This window comes from Coptis chinensis, chromosome 1, assembly GCF_015680905.1.
Source record: "Coptis chinensis isolate HL-2020 chromosome 1, ASM1568090v1, whole genome shotgun sequence".
In the NCBI taxonomy this organism is placed as follows: domain Eukaryota; kingdom Viridiplantae; phylum Streptophyta; class Magnoliopsida; order Ranunculales; family Ranunculaceae; genus Coptis; species Coptis chinensis.
The window spans coordinates 50625975-50638748 of NC_141456.1; the positions used below are offsets into that span (position 1 = coordinate 50625975).

General features: G+C 35.5%; 1 pseudogene; it reads left to right on the forward strand.

Annotated features, from left to right (window-relative positions):
• The first annotated feature begins 4337 nt into the window (after positions 1 to 4337).
• LOC147524440 (uncharacterized) lies at positions 4338 to 5660 on the forward strand (annotated as a pseudogene).
• Positions 5661 to 12774: the final 7114 nt, after the last annotated feature.

Below are 12774 nucleotides of genomic sequence, written 5' to 3' on the forward strand. Positions count from 1 at the left end.
TAAGATTTTTTGGGTGTTTGCTTAGTTGGATCTGCTATTGGATTTCTCTTGTTCTCTATGTGTGAGTTACCTAAATCTACTTTGCTTAACAAACGTTTTCTTTACTAATAATGTACTAACATAAAAGAATGAGTGTTTACATTTGGTGTGTGAAAAGGATGTTGTTCTATGATATCCTTCCTCTGCCATGAATGCCAGCCTATAACTGTCAGTGCGCTTTGCTAGAATGCTACCCTACATTACTGAAAATATCTCAAATAAATAATATATGTGATGTCGAATTAGTGCTCAAGTGGTGTCTTGTCATCTTTTCACCTTTGATCGATCTGTATGAACTCTATGTTGAATTTGGTATCGTTTCTACATTTCTCTTGATCACATCTTTGTTGGAAGATTTAGACTTTGGATTTGGTTAGCTTTTTGAGAAATATTTCGGAATAAGGTTTGTGACTTTGTACAACTTAAAGATTTAATTTAGTTGACTGAGATCGGTACCATAAACTAGTAATCTGATGAGAATTTGAAGAGTAGTAACTTCTGATTAGTTACCTTTGAGAGTTTATCTGACGTTGAAGTGTTCGATTTACTATGTATTGGTGCCGATCGGTTAACTGAAACACAATAAGCATCTAAGTATATTGGTTGTATATAAAGCACAGACGCTTTGGCTTGATTCAGGACAATGAATTGGTCATTAGTTCACATAAGGGTTTGTTGTACTTTCGTAGTACCTAGCTTTATTCACCGTTCCTCGAAGGAAGTACGCCCAAGTAGCAAGATTGACTCCTCGCGATAAGCCAAAGTGATGACGAAACATTCAATCGAAAGTCCAAGATATAGCCCAAATAAGTCTAATTTGGATTGGCAGTCCAGTTTGACAACATACGACAAAATGATCATAACTTTCTCTAAAAACCTTTGTTTTGCGAACCGTAAATTTGGTTGGAAACTAGACTTCATGAGCTTTCTAGTGGTGTGTGCTATGTATGGAGAAACGTCCTGTTCAGATTCAAGTTTGACTTTGAACTTAGAAGAAAATCAGGAATAGTTTTAATGCTTGTCTCTTCTTCGATCCTAAGTTTGTATTTAGCTATAAATTCTCTAAGACTTGTAATGGAAGTAGAGCAGTATTTGAATGAAGATATAGGACTTTTATTGAGAAGAAGTGGTTCTTCTTGGTGAAACAACTCTTATCTCTTTGGTGGATTCCATAGAGTGGTGAGTTCTAGTAACACAACTCTTATCCCTTTGGTGGATTTCCATAGGGCAGCGAGTTCTTTGTTTTCTCTTAGTTTGTGCTTGTATTTACTTCCTATTACACCATTCTAAATGGTGTCACAAAGAGCTTGTCTAACTTCACTTCTCTGATTATCAACTGATTTATCCTTCCTGAGTTTGGTGAATGCAAAACTTCGATATCATTTGATGTGGATCTTACTTTTAACGATATCTATATATATCTGCTATACTTGCGAAAAATATAAATTTTGTTATACTCGAAATCTTGTGAAACTTGTGTTAGATGGATGACCACTAGCTAGGTTCAACTTTATTTTGGTTTTCATGCATTCTTAACTTCATTTTAAGAATGGGTGATATCAACAAAATGGGTGATATCAACAGGGAAAGTACAAAATGGGTGTCTAGAATTCAAAAGAATTGAATCAAACATAACATTATATATATATAAAAAAAATAGAAAAAGATAGAACAGCTACACGAAAACAGAGCTATATATTTATTTTGAATCAAGCAAGCGATTACTCGGTCGATATGGCCTCAAATAAAAATCTAGTGATATCAACAGAGAGACAATAAGTTCATAACTTCATTGTTTGATTTAATGATTTATTTATTTTGAACTTGGATAAACATAACATTGATGTCTATGTCTCCATTTCTATAAATCGAAAAATTAAAAATATAAATAACTTAAACAAATCAAAAATCCCAATGTACATAAACAAAGGTAAATAACTTAAACATCGAAACTCGGACAGAGTTAACCAAATATGCTACTTCAAAACTCGACGAGTTCAAAACTCCTGACAGATTCAAAACTCGGCTAAATTCAAAACTCGAATTTAGAACTCGGACGAAATTCAAAACTCGACAGAATTTAGAACTCGACAGAATTCACGAACTCGACAGAGTTCAAAACTCGACAAAATTCACGAACTCGTGAGTTCAAAACTCGACAAATTCAAAACTCGACAGAATTCACGAACTCGACAGAATTTAAAACTCGACAGAGTTCAAAACTCGATTGCAATTCACCGAAACTCGACGAAGTTCAAAACTCGACAATTCAAAACTCGACAGAAATTCAAAACTCGGACAGAGTTCACCTAACTCGACGACAATTTAGAACTCGACAGAATTCAAAACTCGACCAGAATTCAAAACTCGACAGTGTTTGGCAACCGAGGATTTTAGGGTGGAATTCATAATATATTTCCAAAATTAAGAGTCACCTTCGACAACTTTTTATGCCTTTGGAATAGAAACCTCAAATCCCAAAATCAAAGAATTGTAAGTTTCTATAGGGTAAAACTTGAGATTTCCATATATTCGAGAATTTTTTAACTACTTAAAATTGTAAGTTTTGGAATTATATTTTCAATTCCAATTCCAAAGGAAAACTTCCAAACACAACTCGACAGATTTAGAACTCGACCGGAATTCAACCGAACTTCGACAGAATTTAAAACTCGACGAATTCAATTCAACTTCCTCGACGACGACTCGACAGAATTCAAAACTCGACAGAATTCAAAACTCGACGAGTTCAAAACTCGACAGAATTCACCGAACTCGACAGAGTTCAAAACTCGACGAATTCAAAACTCGATGAAATTCACCAACTCGACAATTTAGAACTCGACAGAGTTCAAAACTCGACAATTCAAAACTCGACAGAGTTCACCTAACTCGACGAAATTTAGAACTCGACGAGTTCAAAACTCGACAATTCAAAACTCGGCGGCATTCACCGAACTCGAACTCGAAATTTAGAACTCCTCACGAATTCATCAAACTCGACATAATTAACCTAACTCCGGCGAGTTCATCAAATATGCTAACACCTAATTAAACACATTTAGCTCCTTGAACTGGACTTGCACCAACACCTAATTAAACACATTTAGCTCCTTGAACTCGCTAAGCATAAGAGTAGTCCGCATTCTTGCAAAGCAGTTAAAACGAACTCTAAAGCTAATACAAATAGGGTGGTGTCGAAATTCAAGGATATTGATAGGTTAGTTGTTGCTTCTAGTCATATTGCATTTGGATCTTCCAAATAATACAATAAGCAAAAATGCTCGAATCCAATATTTCTATCGGTTATTAGTTGTTGCTTCTAGTCATATGACATAGATGCAAGTTAAATCACATCCACTTCATAAGCAAATTTACATTCTTAAAACAAAAAGAATATTACCGGTTTAATTTTATTACTTAATAAGGTTCAGTTTAATATAAGTTAAAGATATATGAAATGCTATCGAAAAAGGAAGTATCGATTATCAGCTTCTATCCTTTTTGATTTCAACGCGAAAATGCATCGAGCCACCAAATATACCGCTGCAACAAAAAATAACCTTTTTAGAACCTAACAACATAAACGGAAAACATTTCTTAAATTAGATGTGGTGAATTAGACCAGTAAGTTCACATACCGCAGCAAAAGAAGAGTCGCACGAGATGGAAATCAAATCTGACAAAGCAATATATGGTTGTTTTTGTAGATCCCTCAGATTAGTCGATCCCTCTCTTTTTTTGGTTAGATCGGTCTCTTGGTCTCTTTTTTTGGTTAGATCGGTCTCTTTTTTTGGTGAAGATCGGTTTTTTTTTTTTTTTTAGAAGATGATGAGGAAAATACATATTTACCCTCATTGAGATCTTCAGATCTAGAGGTCGGATCCGACGGCTCAAGAGGAGAGTGAGATAAGGGTGGCACTCTAAGAGTGGCACCCTAGACAAACCGATATATATATATATATATATACGGTTTGGCTATACTGCCACTCTAAATCTGCCACTCTTATCTCACACTTCTTCTCAGCCGTCCGATCCAACCTCAAGATCTGATGATCTAATTCACCCAAAATTTCCGATATTTCAAAATTTCATTATTATTTCAAAAACAAAAAAACGAAAAAAAAAAAAAAAAACGCTTGAATTTGAGAAGAAAACTCATCTCGTCTTCTTCTTCTTCTCCAAAACCCAAACCCTTCAAACAAATTCATAAATTATTCAAACAAATCGGTTTGCAAATTTAAGCTGTCTACTAGAAGCTGCTGGTGTTTTTACAGTTGTCTTAAACTAATAATCAGATGGCGATAGATCCAAGTAATGAAGGAGGGGCAACTGAAGAGAAGAGAGATATTTCTTCTGTTAAAGTACCAGCTAAAGACCCGAAGAAGAAAGATGACAAGAATAATAATGAAGATGACGACTTAAAACCTTCAAATTTAAAACCCTATTTTTATTTTATTTATTTTTTTTACTGCCTTTAATAATTTATGGTGTATTTTTTTTTTTTTTTTTTTTTTTTTTTTTGAATATGTAGTCTGATGAGGATTTGGCATTGAAGCAACAATTGGAACTTTATGTTGAGAGAGTTCAGGATTCTAATCCTGGTATCCAGAAAATTGCTCTTGAAAGCATGAGGTACATCGAATTCCCACTAAGAAAGCTGTTGCTGAAATACCTACACCTCGATATGATATTGTAGATACTTATGAAAGAGATTATTTATGTACATTTAATCAACCGAATTCTTATTTAGGTGGCCGTGGAGCTCGCTCGAGATTGGGGAGTTTGTTGCGTATGATCTTGATAATGAGGATGAAGATTGGTATGAAGAGGAGTATATTGAAAACGGCTTAAAAAGAATAAGAATTTACTCACACCGAAGAGTTTGAAGGGGTATTGTTTAGGTTAGAGGTTATGGATCATAAGATCTAGGGAGAGAGCCGGTGGTGTTATAACACCTACTCTTAGTTCGCCGATACCTTTTGTTTTGTGATGGATGCTGCATTTGAGGTTATGCAGTTTGAGTCGATAAGTTATAGTGTTTTTCAATCGATTTTTAGGTATTGGAGAGATAAGAGAGAAAGGTGGCAAAAGCCTATTCTTCGTCGATTGCAACCCCAATCACCATTAATGATACTAATCCTTATAATGTGTTTAGTCCTAGGGAGAAAGTTCATCGGTTACATACAAGAAGAAAGAATGCAGAGGAGGGAAAACAATGTGTTGTCGCTTTGATTGTGCTTCGTCAAATTAGGGCGAATTTGGATCGGACTAAGACAGTGATAGAGGCATTGATTAAGAGGGAAGAGAAGAAAAGAGAGTTATTAGAGAGTGAAGTTAGTATTCTGCGGGTTCAAATGAAGTAGAAACAAGATACTCAATTTATGGAAGATGGTTTTGGGTTTGGCTTTCCACCTTATTCTTATACTATAGGTTCATCGATCGAGGATGATGATTATCCTGATTCAGATGATATGACAATCACTCGGCTTCCACCTCAACCGGCTTTTGTTCAGAATTTACCGTTTACAAGACCGTTAGATCCACAAAAATTGGCTGCTGCAGGAATCAAACCACCATTGAGTCCTCCAAATCGAATGGTATGCCACTCAAAGATCTGATTTCGTGGAAGGATTGGCAGAGGAGGACGGATAGTATTTGATAGATGGAATCCACTTTTGAGAACTCCAATTGGTCATGACAATGCTCCCTTTGTATCACCTATTTGATTTTCAAACTTTTGATCCGATAATTTGTATAGTTTTGACGTTTTCAAGAATGAATATGATTCATTTTTTGTGATACTTGATTGTAACAATGCCTTAATTAGCTTTTGTACTGAAGGCTGCATTTCCTTAGATCCTTCATCTGTTATTGGGAATTTTGATTTTCAATAATGGAGGAGATTGAATACTTAAATGATGGTGGACTTCTACTTGGTTTGGCAGTAAGACCTCCATAGCTCAGTATTAAAGCAAGTAAGCAACTAAACTTGGAAATTTAGTTCCCATCTGCAAAATTGTAAGGATAATCTGTAAGGCCATTGGGTATTAAGCCATTTACACAAAAAACCAAATGGTGATGGGCAGCTCAGGTGTAAATACAGTGTAGTTTAGCAGCAGCTAACGAAGTTTGGTTTTAGCAAATATTCCATATGCCGTCCATATTTTGAGTTTGTTGTTAAAAATACACTCCAAACTGTGATACAAAGTTGGTTACCAAATGATGTACTGAAGTATTCAACCTTTTTAATTACAGGCGGTTTAAGAAGAACTGGTTCAAGACGGTATAAGATCCATAATTTTGTTTTATATCGAAATCCTAATACTGTGCATCCAATGATGCACAAAGATATACACATTATGGGAAAACAAACACTCAGACAATTACATAAATACTTCCAGTCACTCATCTATCTCCATGTCGATGCAACTATCAAGATCTTGTCCTCCCACCCAAAATGGAGTGCACCCCCTTCTTCTTTCAACTTGTATCTATGGCAGTACTGTTGTTTAAGGAGTGTTCTGATCGTAGCTGTATAAGATCTTATTAGTCGAAACCGAGACAGTTATAGTCATAAGAAGGCCAGCTCCGTCCATTATGCTCTTTAATACGATATCAAGCATCCATTTGCTTCTTCTTGCCATTGCCTCAAGGATAATATTAGAGCGAGAAACAAAAGAATACAAATGTCAGTAACAATAACAAGAACAAGCAAGTCTAGATCTAGTTCAATGATGAATCCTCCCACATGTTAAAAATACTATGATACAATCAGCATATTCAATAATAATAAAATACAATCACAGAGTTACCAATTACTTGCTGAAAGTGGAGGTGAAACCAGTCTTCCAAAATAATGACGCTCACATCGTTCTGTCTTAAGCGTTAAACAAGAAACTTAAAAGGGTTTAAGCCAAGAAGAAGACAATATACCCTTTCTTTTTATGCAAACATGGTCAAAACTCTGACAGAGTTCACCAAATATGCTAGTTCAAAACTCTGACAGAGTTCAAAACTCTGACAGAATTCATCGAATATGCTAGTTCAAAACTCTGACAGAGTTCACCGAATATGCTAATTCACCGAACTCTGACAGAGTTCACCGAACTCTGACAGAATTCAAAACTCTGACAGAATATGGCATGAAGAATACGACAGAGTTCACCGAACTCTGACAAAGTTCAAAACTCTGACAGAATACGGCATGAAGAATACAACAGAGTTCAAAGCTTTGACAGAGTTCACCGAACTCTGACAGAGTTCAAAACTCTGACTAAATACGGCATGAAGAATACGACAGAGTTCAAAACTCTGACAGAGTTCAAAACTCTAACAGAGTTCAAAACTCTGACAGAATACGGCATGAAGAATACGACAGAGTTCACCGAACTCTGACAGAGTTCAAAGCTCTAACAGAGTTCAAAACTCTGACAGAATACGGCATGAAGAATACGACAGAGTTCAAAACTCTGACAGAATACGGCATGAAGAATACGACAGAGTTCAAAACTCTGACAGAGTTCACCGAACTCTGACAGAGTTCAAAACTCCCGACGTATCACGGCATGAAGAATAATGCACGAGTTCAAAACTCGGCGAATCATACGCATGAAGAATATGACACAGTTCAAGCTAATTAAATACCATTCAAACTTCAACAAAAATACCATTAAAGCTAATTAAATACCATTAAAGCATGAAGAATACGACAACGAAAATACCATTAAAGCAAAGTTTACTTCCAATACAAAAACTTGTTTACTTCCAAGTTTCGCGTTTTAAACAACAATATAAACAATTTCACACCCAATTCATACTTGTTTACTTGTCTAAGTTCATAAACAGTTGAACCAAGCGTTTTAAACTTGTTTACTTGTCTAAGTTCATACCCAATTTCGTGTTTTAAACAACAATATAAACAACATCCAAGAATAAAGTTTACTAGGTTAGTTCATACCCAATTTCGCGTTTTAAACAACAATATAAACAACATCCAAGAATAAAGTTTACTAGGTTTATTTCAAACGAATCCAAGCTAATTAAATAACAAATCAAACGAATTAAAAGTGGAAAAATACCTTAATCCAGAAGCTTGGTTCAAACTGGAGAAGAAGAAGCCGAGAGAGAGAGAGAACCCAATTTCGTGTTTTTTGTTATTTTCGTTTTTTTTTTATTTTGAAATACCGCGAAATTTTGAAAATATCGATTTTATCGATGAATTAGATCTTCGATCTCTTGAGGGCTTAGATCGGATGGCTGAGGAGAAGAGTGAGATAAGAGTGTCACTATAAGAGTGGCACTCTAGACAAACCGATATATATATATATATATATATATATATATCTCAGCCCGACTCTTAAAAGAGATTTAAATAAGTACTAAATCTAAAACAATCCACAATTTCACCTACAAAATAATTTAAAATTTAGTTTTTTGTGCATATAATCTACTAACCATAAAGAATATCTCTACAAAAATTCAACTCGTTTGATATCCTCTAACTTAGATAAAAATTGTTATCCACTTTTGAAAAAAATATCTAATAGTCCAGAAATGTCTAGTTTTTGCGATCATCTTTTGCCAATGTTAAATATTGCCAAACAAGTTGAATTTTTGTAGAGATATTATTTGTGGTTAGTAGATCATATCCACAAAAAATTAGATTTAAAATTATTTTGTAGGTAAAGTTATGAGTTGTTTTAGATTTGGTACTTAGTTTGATACTTATTTAAAGTCTTTTTAGGAGCCGAGCTGAAAGGCTATCTTATAACCACAGTCTATCTTAACCGTTCTATTCACTTCCATCCAACATACATGACTTAACTAATAATAAATCTCTCTCTCTCTCTCTCTCTCTCTCTCTCTCTCTCTCTCTCTCTCTCTCTCTCTCTCTCTCTCTCTCTCTCTCTCTCTCTCTCTCTCTCTCTCTCTCTCTCTCTCTCTCTCTCTCTAAATTGAAAATTGGAATAACTCAAAAATCAAACCCAAAATTTTCAATCCAAAATCAAACCCAAAATTTCCACCTCAAAATCAAAGCAACCAACCAACTATTTAGTTTGATTTCCAACACCCAAATTTGAAAAACTCATCTTAAAATTCAATTTGAAGGACCCATCTTTGATTTGGGGTTTAAAATTCGATTTGAACCCATTCTCAATTCTCACAAGGTATGTACTTTTTAAAATTTTGAAATATTTGTTCAATTTTTTTTTAGTTAAAAAAAAATATATGTAGTTTGTTTTGTTTTTCATTAAATTTGAGAAGTCACTTCTAATATCATCATCCAAAAAACATACTATGACTGTATGTTTGATTTGGGGTTTATGCCGAATGAAGTTACTGTGGAGAGTGTTTTACCGGTTTTTGGTAACTTGGGGTTGGTTCAAATTGGGAAAATAATGCATTGTTGGGTAATTAATTAGATGTGGGGTTGAATTGAATGTGTTTGTAGAGATAGGTTTGGTGGATATGTATGGAAAACTTGGACTCTTGGGTAATTCACGGAAAGTGTTTGATGGAATGTCTGAGAAGAATGTGGTGAATGTGATTATTATGGGGTATTCGAGTAATGGGTTTGGCTGTTAATTGTTTTTTTTTGTTTTCAGATGAGTGAAGAGGCTTTAGAAACAATGAGGTTACTTCTAGAAGGAAATATAAAGGTAGACCAACATAAGATAAGTTTGACTGTTAATTTGTACCCACAGAGTAAGTAATATTGAATTTCCATTTCCTCATTCCCACACCTTTTGTACTATTTTCATTTTCGTTTTTTGTTTTTCATTTTTGGTTTTTGTCTGCTTAGATACTTTTGCTGGATTCTCAACGATAAAACCCGCTAATTTGGATCAAAAGAGAATCAGTTTCGATTTTATCGATTCCCCCGTCTCACCTTTTCTGCCTTTCAGCTTCGTAATCTCCGTTCCTTTATCAATAAGAAAAATTAATTAGAGATCTTAACTAAACCAGCTATAACTCTTTATCTCTATTTTGAACTGATCAAATTCTTCATTACTAAAAAAAAATTCAATTTCATTTCCAGATGGCTTTATCAATGCCTTGTATTAACTCTGTCTCTTCATTTGTTTCACCAGTAATTCTCCTTTTTACTCTATTTTTCCATTTTTTGTTCATTTAAACTAGAAAGTGATGGCTTAATTATTATTCTATTTTTTTTTTGAATGGGTAGATTTGGCAAAGATGAAGGTTGTTGGCGTGTTGAATGTAAGACACATGTTTTCAAAGGAGAGAGGAAATAATGGGTTTCTCAATGTTAAGAATAGTTATTGGGTGTGAAAGGGAGGAGAATTTCATTATGTCGTATGGCATTGTCAATGATGAGTTATCCTAAGTTTGGGTTTCTGGTGGAAATTGCCGAGGAGTGCTTGACTTCAGTTGTTTTGGATGTAGCTTATGGTTTGAATGTTGTTGCTCTGGAGGTAACCATCAGGTAGACTCGGGGCTTCCGTTCCAATGTTTGGTTTGTGAAATTGCACAAGACTTCAAGGTAAAAATCACTTCTCATTATCAAGTTACAGTTAAATTACATGCATGTTCTTTTTTTATTGATGTATGCTTGTTTTTTGGGATTTTGGTTTTGTAAACGGATTTGCGATTCCAGAGCCATGCTGTGCTAGCACTTCAAGAAGCTGCAGAAGCTTATCTCATGGGATTATTTGAACACAAATATCTGTGTAGAAGTTTAGGGATAGGGATATTTTAGGTTTTTAGGCTAGCTAGGGAACAATTGGTGTTATGTTTTTTACATCGGTGTGTACAAAAAGTACATTATAGTGACTTTTTCTGGTGAAAAACAGAAGTAATGTTGGTTACTATTCTTGAAAATCAATCTATTGGATTCTTTTTTGTTATTTTCAATGGGTTTAATTCTTAGTTTCAACTATTTGTGAATGAATGCTGATCTGATTATGTGGCAAATTGTGGTTATATGCATTGAATGATGTGTGGCAATTCTTTACTCTGACCTTGAAATATTTTTATTAGTCAAAATAATCAATAATGTAAGCTGATCTAGCTAAATTAGGTATACTGCAATATCTGTGGAACCATGATGAGCATCCTATAGATTCTCTTGACTGGAAAAAGCTCTGTTGTGCCTTCTTAGTGGAGATTCCTCTGTTATTACGGTTGTGAAATTGTTTCCCAACTCCAAAGAAAATTCCAAACCATTATGTAGAGATTTGGTGTTTAAGGGACAACGACCTGAAGTTTTATTTGATAGGGAATGGCTGCACTCTTCTTGGGTTAAGAGTTGCCTACGTATCAAGTTTCTTAGGGTAAACTTAAATCAAGTCTTACGTAGTTCATCTCTCTCTACTTATAGATGTTTGAGCTGACTTTCCTTATTTGCTCCAGGCCGTTATGAAGTGTAGATCCACCTTGTGTGCTATCTTGATAATTCACTATTACTCTAATGTTACAAAGTAAATGTCTCCTTGATTGTTGTGTTGACTGAGCTCCAGGATTGCGCTAGTTGATCTGTTTCCATAAATGGCTATAACTGATACTGGGGATAACCTAGGTTTGGGTCGTTGGTACGCTCTGATAGATAGGTACGAGCTGATGGATTGGTACGACCTAGTGTGTGGACACGTGTACTGTAGTGCAGAACGGAGGGTACTTACACATCCCTCTTTATTTTATCCGTTCTTTGGACAGCTATGGTGTGAAAAAGGAAGGGTAAAATAAAGCTTTAAAACACGTGTCAGACAGCTGGTTGGTTTAATTATATTGGCTTTTGAAAAATGTGTGGGAACTGTTAGGTTGGATTCGTGGGCCCAAAATCGCAGTGGTTTGTGGGCGAGTTATCATTGCATTTGTAGGAATACGAAAAGGTTTGTTTTTCTTGAGGTTTGTGCAGCCAAAAGGTTTTCGTGTGGGAAAGGCCTTTTAGTTCTTCATTCTACCAATTCACGCGAAGAAAAAGCCGAGAGAAAAAAAAAAGAAAACAAACCAACCTTTCTCGTCCTTTTGTTTTCCAGGTGCGTTTCTTTGAAAAACTTGATATTTGTTTATTTTGATTTCATAATGTCTATGACCAATGATAGTTTGAGTAGGGAAGTGGAGGTAGATCAGTGGAGAGAGAGAACGGTAAGTGATGGGGATGATGAGGCTAGAGTTCGTAGTGGAGTTAGGGCTTCATCGTCTTCTTCAATGGAGACGATGGCTGAGGAGTTGGGGCCTAGGTTGCTTTATGCTGATCTGAAGGAGGAGTTTGGTTGGGTAGATGCCGATTTGACCATGTACGACCTGAGTGGAGATAGGAGGTTGTATAACAGTGAATATGTTCCTCCGGATGGGGGAGTGGTGGTTTGCTATGGGCAGTTTAATGCTAGGATGAGGTTGTCGTTTTGTCGTCTTACTGTTGAGGTTTTGAATTTATGTGGAAAAGCCCCTTGTTAGTTCGCAGGGAATAGTTGGAGGGTGTTCCATATGTTAGATTTGTTGAATGAGAGGGGTTATAACATCCATTTAGGAGATGTGTTGGAGCATTTCTCTCAGGAAGAGATCGCCCCGCGATCGAACTTTTAGTTTGCGTCGTAAGTAAGGAAGCCTGCTATGATTGTGGGGGTGAGTACAGGGAGGAATGGGGGCGTAGGCTGTTATTGGTTGTGGATAATTACACCCCCTCTGGGTGTGAGCTTAATACCCTCTCTGTAAAGTGGGTTGGTAGGTAGCTATATTGTAGGTCCTATGTAAGTATTGTGTTTGATA